This window comes from Sorex araneus, chromosome 5 (assembly GCF_027595985.1).
Source record: "Sorex araneus isolate mSorAra2 chromosome 5, mSorAra2.pri, whole genome shotgun sequence".
NCBI classification, from domain to species: Eukaryota; Metazoa; Chordata; class Mammalia; order Eulipotyphla; family Soricidae; genus Sorex; species Sorex araneus.
The window spans coordinates 150,308,751-150,323,153 of NC_073306.1; positions in this window are offsets into that span (position 1 = coordinate 150,308,751).

The following is a 14,403-nucleotide window of genomic DNA, read 5'->3' on the forward strand; positions in this document are numbered from 1 at the left end:
AAACTAATTGGATTTTCCCATCTCCCTGTGAGTCTACTCCCAGAAGGAAGATTAATGGGAGGACAATGAAACCAAAAAATGGAGAGGAACAGTCTGCCTCTGGTCTTTTTTCTTTGCACTTGATAAATGAATTGAGATTCCTTACCTTCCACTCTGGCTTTCCAAAGAGTCAGAGATTTACCACTTGACACTTCCATTACTGATTTGCCTCAGATAGGAATGATTCTCTCCATTTATGCTCGGTCATAAAATATCCTACCTGACTCCCAAGCATGGGGGTTAAGTGCAAAAAACATTGGTATGAAAGAGGATGATTAAAAGTCTCCAAGAAAGTTGAAAAGACTTCAAGTTGGTATACTGGAATTGATGTTCAAGGTAGTGTATTGGTGTCATAAGTTAAGTTAGTTATGTGAACAGATTTAAGTCAACATAAGGAGAGCAAGTAACAGAAGAAGCAGTGATCTACATTACAACATTGATCTTTTCTTTGGCTTCCCTGAGGTATAATTAACACAAAACATGAATAAATATATCTATTTTATTTGATGTATTTATGTATTGCAAGATGGCTACTACCACAGGTTTAGGCAACACGTCCAACATTTCACTCCATTATCATTTCTTTTTGGAACATTTAGTATGTATCTCTCTTAGTTTTAATTTGATATATAATGCTGCTTGGAAGTTGGAGGTCTTTTGCCATCACTTCTCCATTTCCTTCACCCTACCTCCTTAGTAAAAATCATTATATCAGGATCATTTCTTCCATAATATCCATTCAAGATTGCTCCCTCCTTTCTCCCTTCTATTTTACAAGCTAAATTATATACTTAGGTTGCTCAGGACGAGATTTGGTTTAGGAGCAGATGTCCAAAATGACCTTTTGGAGTGAAGATGCATGGAGAAAAGATAGATTTTAGATAAGCATACAACTGATTTTCAGGTTGTTGTTTAATGCTGTATTTTGATTTATACATAGGGCTTTGAAGGTCTTGGTTCTTGGGGGGCAGAAGTAGATATAAATCCTATGGGTGTGAGAAAGATAACTCTGGGTCAGGACTGAACATCTTACACGTACAAGATCTGGAGTTTGATACCTACGTTTATAGGCATGGCTCCCTCTCTATCGCTAGTTATGATTCTGTCAATCCCTTGTTCCTAGCACCTCTGGGCATGGGTAGCACCACACTGTTAGACCAGAGTCAGTCTGGTGGGCAAAATATATTCCCAGAACACCCCATGTGGTTCACTGAGCCCCACCAGTAGTGATTCCTGAACATGCAGCCAGGAGCATTGCTGGATATGATCCAACAAACAAACAAACAAAAACGTTTCACAGAATAAAGCCCCTACTTTACAAGTATGAGGCCAAGATACTTTCCGTGAGGGGAGATGAGAGGGAAGGGGAAGGCACATCCAGCTGGGCTTAGGGCTTACTCTTGGTTCTGTACCAAGGGATCATTCCTGTTCGGGATCAAATCCAAATCAGCTGTGAGCAAGTCAAGTGCACTATCTGCTACTACCTCATCTGTACTCTTCTCTCCAGCTGAGACCAAGAGTCTGAACACCTGTATTGCCTACATGTGCCAAATATATTCCCACATTTTTAAGACGTGCTCTAGGGATCCAGATATACTCTACATGAGAACAATTTGGAAGTCCACTACCACCACCATAACTAAATTTTGTATGGTATATACTAATAAAATGAAATAAAGGATCAATTCAATCCTTTTTATTATTTAATTTGTATGCATTTATCATACAAATGTATGGTATGGGAATAATAGGTATTAAGTGTTTTATGGTCCGGAGAGCAACCTGGAGGGTGGGGGTGTCTGGGTAGTGGATGTAGTGGGGGTCGGCCAGTGAGGTATTTATCTTGGGTAGGGTGGGGCGTCTGGGTTGGACCCCTCCCTCAGATGCCCGAGATTGGAGGAGGCAGACAGAGGATCTTGTTTCCAGGTCTCGTTAAACCTAGAGCTAAAGTCGCAAAGTTCTGCTTACCTGGCTTTGCGGGGCTTCACTCATGCGTGAGGTTCGGCCCAAGTGTCCGGAGAGCAACCTGGAGGGTGGCGGTGTCTGGGTAGTTCACATTTAGTGTGAACCATGGTAACACCTCTAAGGGTGATTGGAGGCCGCCCTGAAAGCCTCCATCCCTCTTGGAGAGCCCGGCAAGCTACTGAGAGTATTGAGCCTGCACGGCAGAGCCTAGCAAACTATCCATCGAGTATTCGATATGCCAACAACAGTAACAAAAATTGACCTCATTCACCTGTCACCAAAAGAGCCCCCAATACGGCAGCGTTAAGAAAGATGAGCAAAGAGAGGCTGAAAAAATCTTGGGGATGAACTAGACTGCCAAAACAAAGAAAGACTAAGATGATTGTCTGTACTTTCAATGCACGGTCACTGGCATCAGAAGCATCCATCGAGGACCTGATGGTGCAAGCGCAGAAGATCAAGTACTAGATCATTGGTCTGACCTAAACCAGGAGACATCAATCACATAACGCCATTTTCAACACTGGAGAAGAATTGTTCCTTGGAACATGTGGCAACAGAGGCATTGGTGGTGTTGGTATCCTTGTCAACACGAACTTGGCCATGAGTACAGATCCATTCGAAGGCCTAACAACCCGAATTGGACGATTACACTTGAATAGATGTGGCTCACTGCCTGCAATTTCCATCTTCATCGTCTACGCACCAACTTCCAACTACAATGAAGAAGAAATTGAGAGGTTCTACATGGAACTGGAGACATTCTATAAAGAAGACCACACCTTCTACAAGATCATTGTTGGTGATTTTAATGCCAAGATAGGTCCGAGAAGGTCGCTCGAAGAACTCCACATTGGGACACATGGCCTAGAATGGAACGATCAGGCTGAGAGACTGTATGAATTCATCATGTCGACCAAGACCATCCATGGTAACTCACAGTTCCAGAAAGCTGAGTCTAAACGCTGGACATGGGAGTCTCCTGGTGGACAGTTCCACAATGAAATTGACCACATCATATTTAATTGAAGGTTTTGCCTGACAGATGTTGTTATTGTCCCAAATTCCCAAAATTCCAAACGGGATCGGACCACCATCTCCTTCGTGCGAAATTCTACTTCACAGAGCGAGGAGAAAAGTCTGCAAAATTTAAGTATAACAAGGCAACTCCCAGAATGACCGCCAACTGGGAGCTCTCTGGCACTATTGCAGCAACGTGGGAAGATGCCGTCCTTGACAACATTGACGAGGAATACAGTTGACTGGTTCAGCACCTCCATGTCTGTGCGAAGAATGCCGAGAGTGAGAAAGCCACAAACAGACGCTTGTCTTTGGAAACTCTCGAGCTTATTCGTCAATGCGGTTTGGCGTGAGCCTCAGGCAACCACAAGCTAATGTCTGAGCTCACAAAGCTGTGCAGAGATGGGAAAAAGGAAGACCTCATAGAGAGAAGAGCAGCAGTGTTGGCCAGTGCAGCAGAAGCCAGGAAAAGTATTTGCAATGCTCACCTGTCCTTCGCCAACTACAAGACCAAGATGACTGCCCTCTGACGTCCCGATGGATCTATCACATCCTCCAGAAAGGCAATGGAGAAAATTATTCACGACTTCTACTCGGATCTCTTTGACAGCCATGTCCACCTGCCCACATACCAAATTCCGTAGGATGGATATGTCGTTCCCAACGTTCTCCCTTCTGAAATCCGACACGCCATTTCGCTGGTAAAGATGCGAACAGCACCTGGCCCGGACAAGGTCAGACCCAAACATCTGAAGAATCTGCCGCCAATACTCATCAATATACTGGCTCGACTTTTCACACCCTACCTGTCTGAATGCAAGGTTCCATCCCAGTGGAAAACCAGTAGGACGGTTCTGTTGTACAAGAAGGGAGACATCCACGACATCGGCAACTATCGCCCAATCTGCCTGTTGTCTGTCGTCTACAAGTTGTTCACTCGTGTCATCCTGAATAGAACTGAATAGAATAGGCAGAACACTACACAAAGGACAACCATGTGAGCAAGCTGGGTTCTGAAGAGGATTCAGCATGATCGACCATATCCACATAGTGACCAAACTCATTGAAGTTTCGCAAGAGTTCAAGATGTCTCTCTGTCTAACGTTCATCGACTTAAAGAAGGCTTTTGATTTTGTTGAGACTGAGCCAGTCATCAAAGCCCTGGCCAAACAGGGCGTTCAAACTCAGTATATCAAAATCCTCCGCAAGCTGCATTGTGGATTCACCACCGGGATCTCACCATCCTACAGGGAAGTGATCATTGATGTAAAGAGAGGGGTGCGGCAGGGTGATACCATTTCACCGAAACTCTTCAGTGCCGCCCTTGAGAACATCATGCAACAACTGGAATTGGAAGGAATGGGAGTGAAGATAGACGGTCGGCAATTACACCACCTCCACTTCGCTGATGACATCGTTCTCATAACGCCAAACATTAACCAAGTGGCACAAATGCTGGCCAACTTTGACCGAGAGTGTGGAAAGGTTGGATTGCAGCTGAATCTCAACAAGATGGTGTTCATGAAAAACAAACTGGTCCCTGAAGCTCCATTTGCTCTCAATGGAACAAACATCTCCGAATGCAGCATCTATGTGCACCTGGGTCAAGAAATCAACATGAGGAATGACTTGGTGCCAGAACTGCACAGGAGGAAGAGAGCAGCGTGGAATGCATTCAAGAGCGTCGAAGAGGTGGTTAAGAGACAAAGAACCTCCAACTCCAGGCACATCTTTTCGATTCCACCATTCTTCCTGCACCAACATATGCCTAAGAGACCTGGACCCTACGCAAGCAGGATGAGAATGCTATTAGGGTATCCCAAAGAGGAATCGAAAGAGCTATACTGGGAATATCATGTCTCACTCAAGAGAGAGAAGGAATCCGGAGTTCTGACCTCTGTCGACAGTCAAAAATCAGGGATGCTGTCTCGTTTGCCAAGGCATCAAAAATCAGATGGGCCGATCATGTAATGCGATTCAGAGATGACCGTTGGACTAGAGCTGTTACTGACTGCATTCTACGGGACATCAGAAGACCTCGTGGCCGCCCTCCAACTAGATGGTCAGATTTCTTCGTCAAATCTCTGAATGAACGATTTGAGGCTCTTTCTGTTCCTGGAGTGAGCAGGTATCATTGGGCTACACTAGCTCGCGACAGGGACAAATGGAGATGTTACTGGCGCCCGCTCGAGCAAATCGAAGATCAACGGGACTACAAGTGATACAAGTGATCATACAAATAGACTGGAGCAATACACACCAGGTACGGCGTTTGCCTTGCATGCAGCCGACCTGAGTTTGATTCCTCTGTCCCTCTTGAGAGCCTGGCAAGCTACCCGTGGCATATTTGGTATGCCCAAAAACAGTAACAACAAGTCTTACAATGGAGACATTACTGGTGCCCGCTCAAGCATATCGATGAACAGTGGGATGACAGTGCTACAGTGCTACATTTATCATTATCTTATTATTATAATGGAGGCTAGAGTTTCCACTTCCAGAAAAGCCTAGTCTCATGACTGGTGAGCATTTGTCCTGATTTGAATTGTGTACCCCTAGAATTCATGATTTAAAATCATAGGTCCAAATATCTCAGAAGGTGATCAAGTTTGAAAACAGTGCTTTGGCAGAGGAAATCAAGATAAAATAATGCCTCAGCCTTAACCCTAATCTGAGATTTAGATGCAGTCATGCGGAGAGGGAAGATGTGTGAGGTACAGTGATGAGATGACCATCTAAGAGCCGATAGAAATGCCTGGAACAAACGTTCCCTTCGTAACCCTCAGGAGCAATGAAACGTGCTGATACCTTGCTCTCCAATGGATGCTGCCCTCCACAAATGCCAGACAATGAGCTTCTGCTGCATAATCCACGCAGTGTGCAGTGCTTTTAAACAGCAGGCTTAGGAAATTAAAAAGCTAGCTATTAATTTTTCTGCACATGGGCCTTCCCTAAGAATGACTTGAGCTTCACATATCAAAGTAATTATGATCTAAAAATCACCATTCCAAAAGCAAGGAATTGCCAATTTTGTCCAGCTTGAGCCCAGAAATTGAAATCATGTCATCTCCTCCATTATCTATTCAAGTCAAGATGGGTACCTTAGAGATAGTAATGTATGTAAGGCAGTTGCCTTACATGCAGTAAACACAGGTCCAATTCCCAGCATTGTGCGTGGTCTCCTGAGTCTTACAGGAGTGATCCTTGAGCACAGAGCCAGGGGTAAGCCCTAATCAGAACTACCAAGTTGTGCTTGGCAGTTAGTCCCACTACCCCCAAAAAATGTCAAGAGGACAAATTTAAAGGGAGGAAGCATAAACCTTACTACTTGCTGGGTTAAACATCAAATAATTTTGAAGCAAATGAGAAAAAGCAACTTCAAGCTTTGATACTGAAAAACAAGTCAAATCTGAGTATCTTTGGTATATATTTCTACATATAACATTCAACCTCCTATGCCCTAGACTTTGGACAATATGGTTAAGTATTTTGTTATGTTCTCCTCATAATCCTATAACATCAACATTGTTACTACACCTAGATTGGAATAAAAAAGGCAAAGTCACTTGTATGATGCTACATTGATATGTAATTGTCAGAAGTGCCATTTGAAATCCAAATGTATGACTTCTGAAACTGTACTTATAGCCACTATGATGCTGTTTCAAGGGTCTTCTAAGGATAAGAGTATCTATATTAAATATGACCCTTATGTGAGGTCTCCAAAAACACACCTACTGGTTTTCAAGCTTCTCTTTCAAAACATGTTGCCTAGATGTTCTGCTTTAAGAGAATATGCAATCCTTCCCCCCTTCTTTCATATTCCTATAAAGACTAAGGATAAAAATCTATCAAATTCTATAAAACATCCACAGATTTAAAGAGGAAGATGTAAGCTAGATGAAAACTTTGTTACCCCAAGAATAAACTCAAGTGTATCAAGTTTATAGGCAGAGGTAGGAGAATAAATCAATTTAACTCTGTACCCCATCATTCTTTACAGGTTTTAACAAGGTGTACTTTGTTAGATTTTAATCTGCCTACATTTGAGACAGCCAGGCTCTCCACAATCATCTTTTAATGGCATCGCAATTTATAGACAGTAACTAATTTCAAACTTCATAGCACTTGGCTTTTATGATTATTTCAAATCATTTAAATGCAAATGAATTTCCAGAGAGAGAAAACATCAAATGCCCTTGAGTGGCAACACGTAATAGAATAGAGCATGGAAGTCTTGGTAGAAATCCGAAGCATTCAGATAGGGTTGAATGGCAAAGCTGTATAAAAGTGTTTGCCTAAATCCAATTTACATTTCATTCCATATTATATTCTATTTACCCATTCTGTCATTTTAATATGACTTATTTACTTAATCCTCCACTGAAATCTCATCCAGTGTTCATTGCCCACCAAATATCTGAGTTAGGAATAGGGGGAGCGTCAATGAACGCAACAGTCCAACCCCGGTTCTCATTTGGGGGGGGCTGAGAGGAGGCTTGGGAAATGCAACGTTCCAAAACCATAATCAGACTTTTACATATCTTTGGCTTCCTCTTGCCTATTTAACCTCTAGTGATGTTACATGATGTATTCCCAAAATTCTTACATGCATTAAAGCATTTCACTCTCTTTTTTCCCCTCCCAAATGACTTGTGTTTGCCTGCTGATCAAGTAATATTTCCTACACAGAATTGCTAAGCAACTATCTCCATCAAATACAGGGACACAAAAGGCTTCATCTGGTATCAATTCATTCTACTTTGACAGTTCACAAAAACATGAGAAACATTAGAGCATAATGCACTGAGGGAAAAATCTGTGGATATTCAAACACTCTTTATAGGAAGGTAAAGCGGCACTTCGTTTCCTCACTCTAATTAGAGTACAACACGCTCTGAGTTAAGTGTTTGGGGTTTGCACACAGGTGAAGCATCACACATGGTTCAGATGAATTCACAGAATATTAGAGAAAAATGTAATTAAATCGCTATATATCAAGGGATATAAGGAATTCCAAGACAAATGCCATCTTAACAAGTAAAGAGAAAGGTAAATGGTGCTGCTCTTATCACAGAGAAAAACTTAAGTTTCCAGTTTATTTCTAGTCCTCTCAAGATGTCATTTTTAATTAGTTCTCTTTCTTCTGAAAGGAAGATGCTTACAGAGGCTCTATCTGCCTTGTGGAGGGCTAAACCTTGCAGCTCCCTACTGGGTCCTGCAGACAAGAACTCCACACTGGATATGAGAATTACAGTGAATGTCACATTGAAAATTTTAAACACTATTTTTGCTATTGACTTTTATGCTTGTCATGTGGTTTACTACCTACCCCCACAAGGCTCTGCTCATTTCCACACTCCACATCTGCCAGTTCTGATCTTTCTGTTTGGGTCAGAGTTGGCACTCTTTTCTATATGATTCTTTAGGTACTATCTCAATGATTTCTTTTAATGATAAGCAATCATCCAATAATGCCACTTCTCGTTATCAATAGATTCTTAAATATATACCATCTGAATTATCATATACATGCATTTTACCCTAAGATTAATGTGTTATTCTTGGCTTCACAAAGTATTATTGATATGTCTGTGTGTGTCTAGCACAGACCTCCATATGAAACTCCTTTAAAAACAAAGACTTCTATGTTGCATTCATCACTTTGCAAAATTATTAATGAGTGAAATATTTAAGTCTGATAGATGTTTGCAATCATCTGAGTACTAGATATTGAATTCTGTTTCATATAGGAACCAAATGAATGTGAAGTCATGAAGTATACAGCCAACTTCAAATAGCGTGTAGGGAGAGTAAGTCCCAAAATTTATTCTAAGCAGTTATGCTCTATTCTTGTTTTGATTAATCCATGTCACCTTTCTTAGGAGGATAGTGATCAAACATATAAAAGATGATAATTTAAGAGGCCAAAAGATATTAAATATTAGGACAGGAGTTAAGGAGTTTGACTTGTATGTGATCAACCCTGAGTAAATCTCCAGGACCACATAGACTGAGCACCACCTAAACTCAACACTGAGCACTGAGCATCAAGTAAGGAGTAAGCCATATCACAGGCAGGAATTCCCCTTATCCTCCAGCAAAACAAATAAATAAATAAATAAAACCCCAAAAGCAGCAACCAAATTTAAAAAAAAAGATTCCTAAATGACTGCAAGTCTATAACTCTCCTAGAATAATTACTTTCCTAATCTCTGATCTATCTTCTTACCCCCAAAATGAAAATTCTTTATCAGTGGTCTTATATTATAGTCCAGAAAATTCAGTTTACATTTTGTAAGTCGATGGTCTTTGCTGACTATATAAAATGATAAGAATTGTTAAACATTTTAATCAAATTTTGTGGTATATGACAAAATATATTATTGACACTTTATTAGGCAATTATCTACTTAATTGTACCAAAAACAATAGAGTAGACAGAGCATATATAGCTCTCATTTGAAACCAAGTTAAAAATTTGTAGCACTAATTAAAAATCACTTGAAATTTCTTTCAGGGAGCCTTGAATTAAATTAGACAGTCTGACAAGTGAGTTGAAAATTGCAGAATAAAATTCATCTACTTACAGAACATAAAGCCCACAGTAGGTATGCTGAGTGCTATGTGCCTGTGAGAATAACCCCTATCCTCTAATTTGACAAGAATTTTGGAAGAGTTTCCGTAAAAATACCTGGAAGAGAACAACCCCAACTCTCCAAATTGACAAGAATTTTAGGAGAGTTTCCATCATAATATCTAGAAGAGATTTGGAAAGAATTAGACCTCAAAAGCGGTTCATTGGGAATCACAGGTCATAATATGCAGTATGGAATACAGTTAGGTGCATAGACTTTAGAGCATTTGAGATCTGAATTAAATCTGGACTCTGTATGTCTATGTATAAGTTATATCAAGTTACTTAGCACCTAAAGTACTTAAAATCTTCTTCAGATAAAGGTAAATAAAAATATTCCCCTCAAGTATTTTCTATGTCATTTCGGTGATATGATTTGTGTAGCTTCCAGAACATAGCAAGTGTTCAATAAAGTTAATAGAACATAAAATCAATATTTATTAAATTGAATTCACACAGTTTTGGAAAGGTATACTGCTAAGACAATTACATCCAATATTTCCTGGAAGTCAGAGTTTTAAATAAACCATTAACATTGGAAAAGTAATAGGAAAAATAAAGAAGTTGAGTAATAACCAAACTAATATTTCAAAGTGTTTTTAAAAACTCTCTTCCATGCATATTTCAGAGGTCTTGAAGGTGGCCTAAAAATAAAATCAAGTGATTTGTTTATAGTTACATACTTACAGAGGGATGGAACTCATTCTTATACCCAAGAAGTCCCCAACTCTCCCTAAAAATAAAACCTTCAAACTTAGCTCCAGGAAACAGAGGCAGTGATGCTATTTCAATAGCATGTGGTGGAGTTAGAAATATGTCTTGGAAGAGAATGAATGAAAAAGAATAAGAAAAAGACAAATACAAGACAAATTGACACAAAATTTGGTTCTGGACAGAGAAAAAATATGGGAAAAGAAGAAATTAAAAGGAAAACTAGTAGAAAGGAGTGATCCATTATAGTTTGAATGTGTGGGCTAGGATATTTTATTTTCATTCAAGAATGTTGCTATACAGATATGAACCCAGACAATGATATTATTCATGTTGAAAAGAGGATAAATTCAGAGTGTTCACCATGGTTTTCTCGATTCAGTGAAACCTTAATTATGAGTCATCTTGTCCATGAAGAAACTAAGGCAAATGTTTTAAGATATACTCTATGAGTCCATTAAATAAATAAGTACATCTTTAATTCAATGTTTGTATTAATTACCCACTTAATTTAAGATCCATAGAAGTTCCAAGAAACTCAGTATAAGAAAAAATATGAGAGATGTCAAAGTTTCATTTGAGAAAGAAAGTGATCTATCATTTCTAAGAACATGGATTATTCTGAAATTACATGATAATAGAGATAAAGTAAAACAAGGTAAAATTATCCCAGAAAATTATGACTCATTCTCTAAAGTTTCTAACCAGAGTCTATATTTTCAGTCTTGAAACAGAAAAAGGTCAATTATGTGGCAATACTTTAAATATATGAGTTCAAAACAAGCAAATGAATGGGAAGCAAATATTTGAAGTCTAAAAGATTTACAGCTAATTTTTCCCTGAATAGTCAGAGTTGTCAGAGCATAAAGGGAAACTTTTTTGCTACTATTATATCTCATCCATAGAACAATGAAAGTTCTAATTGCACATAGGATGTCAACATATTCTCAAATTAGATTTAAGAATTAGATTCTCAATATACTGAGAATTCTCAATAAATTCTCAAAGTAGATTTCCACAGGGATTGTTTTTTTGGGTCTATAGAGTGGAATTAACTTAAGCATCGACTATGATTTTGGAGAAAATGTAGCAATGCTTTCGTTCTGATGCATGACTAGTTGGAGAGAGACCTGGAACAGATGTCTATATCCTAGTTATCTCCCTGGTGGTTCTACCTAGAATTCAAGGTGCTCTGAGCTCTGGCCAAATGCCCTCTTCATCTTCTTCCATTCTTCCTCTCCCTAAACTCCAGACTCAGGTACATGTGGGCACTAGATTACCTTCAAGTTAACAATAACTTTTGTCTGTTTGGATAACTGCTAAGTAGCCAAAGGCTAAAACAGGGACTGGTCCATATTTGAGCTGAACTTTTTAAAAATCAGGCTAAATATTGTAGAACAAATGATTGATATCCCAACCTATGAATCCTTGGGTAAATGATCTGGAGAACACTTTTTTTTCAATATGAAAACCATATCCTTGGATTCAGTCTTTCTCGAGGACTACATGCTCTTTGAAGGCAGTGTTACAACTTGCTACACCCTCACCTTAGCCCTGTGTTTAGAAAGGAGTTCAATGAAAACAAACTCAAGAAGTGACAGATTGATCATAGCAATGAATGTTCTGTGCATAAATGGCAAATTTAATCAGGTAGTACAAGCATTAAATGTAGTCTTGTCAGTACATTATAAGAGATGGAAGGACTAAAGGACTCTGGAAATGAAATAGAAATGGGCTACTGTGAATGACAAAAGAAGGAGGACTGTAAGCAGGAAGAAATCCAGGCATGGAAAACCCAGTAAAGGTCATTTATGATGATCAGAGGAGATGTCTAGATCATTCACCTTGGTTTTCTAAATTCAGTGAAACCTGAATTATGACTCATCTCGTCCATGAAGAAACTGTCAAATGTTTTAAGATATATTCCAAGAATTTATTGAAGAAATAAATACATACTTCATTTAATGTTTGTGTTAATGAGCCCCTGAATCTTATTACAGGGATAGTTGGGCTAGTTGGTTCAGGACCATGTAGCCCACCTACCCATTGAAAGATGACAGCAAAGCAGAGAAATCTCACCTTTTGTCAAGTTTTCCCAAATCCATTGTGTGTATTGTCACTGTCTTCTCTAATGATTTGCACAAAATGCTCATCTTCCATTTTTTCCTGTGGGATTCATTGGGAGGCCGTGAAATCCCAGGAAGGAACCAGGATGAGCATGGAGAGGGCACAAGAGGAAACTATTCCCACTGTCTTCTACAAGTGAGTATGACGAGACTTAGAAACACAATAATGTCTAGTGGGTGCTATTAGCCCCTCCCTGAGCTAATTAGATGCTGATATCAATCTCTAAAGAGTAGGCCCAAGGCAAGCCAAAGGTCAGATCAACCAAAGACCAAGAGAGTAAGACTGACCTTTGCAATGGAGATCAGACAAAATGGACAGGTTTGTTTATAAAGGGCAGCCACCTTTAGACATCTCATTCTGATTGCGGGCTCTGGGGTACGCTCCAGACAAGCCTATCCACTTAGCATGGGTGAACAGGGATCAATCTCGCTTTAAGCACCTGATGGAACCATGTTCAGGAACTGGGGAGAACAGACCATAGAAATTCAACAGAATTCAGAAGCTCCTCCTGGCTCCACACAGTGACATTTCAGAAGACAAGCACTAAAGGTATATACCTTGGAATAATAGTCTCCTGTGAAAAATATGCCACAAAGCACATTACACAGTCTCCTAAATAGGGAGTTCAGGATTTTTCTGCATTTCTGTAAATAAGAATATTTTTTCCATCGAATATAAATTTGTTACAAATACTAGTATCTAGAACAAAAGTAGGATGTTATATCACTGTATCACTGTCACTGTCATCCCATTGTTTATCGATTTGCTCAAGCGGGCACCAGTAACATCTCCATTCATCCCAGCCCTGAGATTTTAGCAGCCTCTCCTTAGTCGTTCTTCCAAATGGTGCCATATTGGAGGGTCTTTCAAGGTCAGGGGAATTAGACCCATTATTGTTACTGTATTTGGCATATCATATATGCTACAGGGAGCTTGCCAGGCTCTGCCAAGAGAATGTTATAACAAATGGAATTTGGGATCAAAGTCCTTCCTTGAAGTTCCTTATTCTTAAAACTCCCCCTAAAGCACTTCTAATGGGATTAGTTTGTGAAATTCTGTTTTCATGAAAGTCAGTCTCAACAGCTGTCTGCTCATGTGATTATTTGCTCACTGTCCACCTTCCCGCTCTGCTATTATCTTCCTTGAGGTACAAGTCACATCTCATTTGGCTATCCCACTGTCAGAGCCTAGAACAGTGCTCAAAACGGTAGTTGAGAAAGTGTAAGAGAAAACACTTTGTAAATTATTCAAAAAAACTCTAAAAAGCTACAGCTAGAAAAGAGTAGTCCTGTTTCTCTCATCAGAATCTATTTTCAGGAAGCAATTATGTTCAGTCGAGTTGAAAGTGTTTTCTCAGTAAGTTCACTGGCTCCCAACAAACAAACAGAGAATTATTGTTTGACTGATGCCTGACAGACACTTGAAATGACTCCCAAGCCTATTGTTGCTTGTCATCATTTTAAAAATATCCATTTCTCTCTCCACCTCCATGTCCCACAACTCATTGTTTGTGAGGCACCCATTGTCTCCGGTTCCCTATCTCCAACACCTGCTAACTCCTTTCAAAGGACCTGCACAGCAGCAGAACGGAATAGCCCTTCCATCTTCCTTAGGTATCATGTCGAAAGAAAAGTCTGAGGTGGGCCTATTCTTCTGATTAGATAGACATGCCAGGCAAAAAATAAATTGAACCTCTGTCTTTCTGTGAAATCCAATATTTCACAATATACTATTTGACACAGCTGGGATTGCATTGATCTGAATCAGAGCATTGTAGCACACCCAGAGAACATTCTCTTTTATTACATTACATGGATAAAGAGGAGTTTAGAAGCCCCAGGCATAAACAAAATCTCGAGGCTTCATTACCAGCTCACTGACATACTGGATATTAATTAAACCTT